We start from the raw sequence: 2622 nt of genomic DNA on the forward strand, positions 1-2622 counted from the left end.
AGTCAGAACGCTGGGGCGACTGGCAGTCTGGGTTACTGTCGGGGAAAAGAAAGCCTGTGTGCATGTGTGTGTCGAGTTAGTGCTGAAGTACAGCAAACATGCACAGACTGAGACTCTGACAATATGATGTCCCACACCAGGACGCAGATGCCAAGCCATCAGAAATACTAAACTCACAGAGTCCTATGGCATCCCTTACCAGCTCAGTCTCTCTTTGCGGACTACTTGGCACCCGAGAGGCTGAATGACTCTGAGGAAACTGGATGTTCCGGACACAGATTTGCTCACTACTGAAGTTATGGTGACAGTGCACAGTGGGGTTAATCTCAAGGAAGTGCTCCACCACAGGACTTCCTCCTCAACCTTCTCTATTTCACCAATGTACAAAAAGTTACCCATCTGTTCTTATGGGAAAGAAAGTGGCTAATATGATATGAAATATCAAACGAATTTAGAAATAAAGACGATAAGGCACTTATTTCGATGGGTTTGTTATACTAAGAGCAAACTGTTTTCGGTTTCTTTGAGAAACTCCTTCCTAACCCAACCCCACAAGCTCTGCTCCTCCGACACAGCTCCACTGCTGAACCTGACGGCTGGGAGGCACCCGGCTATTACCACTTGCAGATTTTTTCACTTGTTCAGCATTTAATATTTTCTAGTGTTGGTGACAGTTAAGACAGAAGTAAATCAACTTATCTCTCATACCTACCATTATCATTTTATTCTTTTTTTTCAGTAGTGCCAGGGACTGAACTCAGGGCCGTGTGTGTGCCACCCGAGCCCTCTGCCACTGGTCTACAGTCACAGCCAATAGAATCGCTACAATAAAGCTTATGTCTCTGTTTCAGTTGATTCTGAGTGAAAATTTAATTATAAACTCTTTAACTTTTTTTTTTTTTTTGGTTTTTTGAGAGAGTCTCACTCTACAGCTCTGGGTGTCCGGGAACTCACTCTGTAGACCAGGCTGGCCTGGAACCCAGAGATCCACCTGCCTCTGCCTTCTGAGAGCTGGGGATAAAGAGTATACCACCACGCCTGGGACTAACTATAAACTTTTAATTAAGAAATTGTGTGTCTATTTAAGAAATATATTGACAGGAGCAAAGCAAATTATTATTTCAGGGAAAAAAAACAGCAACTAAAACACCACACGTTACCATGTCAGTAAAAATTCAATTGAATATTTCATATCACAAGGGAAACAGGGTTTGTACTTTACAGTATATAAGCTGCTTCTGCGTGGTTTTGTTTTGCTTTGTTGTTGTTGTTGGTTGGTTGGTTGGGTTGGTTGGTTTTTCAAGGCAGGGTTTCTCTGTAGCTTTGGAGGCTGTCCTAGAACTAGCTATTGTAGAGTAGGGTGGCTTCAAACTCAGAGGACCTGCCTCTGCCTCCCAAGTGCTGGTTAAAGGCGTGTGCCACCAGCGCCCGGCTTCTGCATGATTTGATCCTAAGTATGACCAAATGGCTACTCACTGTGAACTTGAGCACTGGTCATTTTTCACAAAGCCTGATGCTAACCGCTACTGATTCCCAAGGTGCTCAGAGTCAGCCTGAGACGCTAGACAGAGGTATGAAAACGTCAGTTAGGCTCCACAATGGTAAAGCATCTTAAAGTGACTCTAAGCGCACACACCTGAAAAAGAAAAGTAATTCTGTACATATCTGTTACAGAAAGAAAAGAGATTATTTAGAGTTCTGAAAATGTAACTTCACAGCACGCGAACAATAAGGTAGAGAACTCAACAACTGTCTAAATACTCATTTCAGTCAAACCGTTTCTCTACGGGCTTCACCCATCCTCAATCTCTTTAAAAGGCCAATTTAATTTACAATTTCTTTCTTTTCTTTTTCCTCCCTGAAACAGGGTTCCACTCTGTATCTCTGGCTGCTGTGGAACTCAGAGAGACCTGCCTGCCTCTGTTTCCCAAATGCTGGGATTAATGGAGCGAGTCACTGTCCTGGCTTGGAATTTCTTTTAATGATAAAAAAGTGCAAATACACAAAGGAATATAGCATTTATACTGTGAAATGGTGAAAACTTTATTTAACCCTCACTTTGCTCTTACTGTTAAACATATAATGTTTCATAAATAACATCACTTCATTGGCTACACTTTATAACCAATACACCTATATGCAGGTGTGTTTAAAAGTGTCTGCAACATCTCCAGAAAACGGTGCCCACGGCAGTGTGCATATCATTATTGTGACAGTCTTCATTATTTATATTTAATACGTCCATAGAGAACGTGATTAGATTGTATACTCCACATCCACAAAAACCTAAAATTCTTTGAAATGTCCATACATATGTATGTATATGTGTGTACATATGTGTCCATACACACACACATAAATATATAAACAAACAAAAGTTGTTATTTTAGCATGATTAAATTGTTAGGTATTTAATGGGCATAAGTGAGAAAGGCAATCACTTAATAGTCATGAAATAATCAAAGTACTAATTCATCCTATGTGTTGCTAAGAATATGCTAGGTCACTCAAGCAGCAGATGACAGGAACAATATCATAAAAAGAATCACTTTCCTTTATATTATTTCCCTTCTAATTTAAATGTCACATATTTTTAACTAACATTTAATTTTTTTTTTTTTT

At 40.0% G+C, this 2622-nt stretch overlaps 1 protein-coding gene across 1 annotated transcript in view; it reads right to left on the reverse strand.

The window, feature by feature from the left end:
* Positions 1 to 1039: 1039 nt before the first annotated feature.
* Positions 1040 to 2622, reverse strand: part of Dpy19l4 (dpy-19 like 4) — a 57239-nt gene continuing 55656 nt past the window's right edge. Inside the window, exon 20 of the transcript XR_001229278.2 lies at positions 1040 to 1636. The gene's annotated coding sequence lies outside the window, so the exon portion shown is untranslated. The remainder of the gene's footprint in view (positions 1637 to 2622) is intronic.

This window comes from Microtus ochrogaster, linkage group LG5 (genome assembly GCF_000317375.1).
Source record: "Microtus ochrogaster isolate Prairie Vole_2 linkage group LG5, MicOch1.0, whole genome shotgun sequence".
Classification (NCBI taxonomy): Eukaryota; Metazoa; Chordata; class Mammalia; order Rodentia; family Cricetidae; genus Microtus; species Microtus ochrogaster.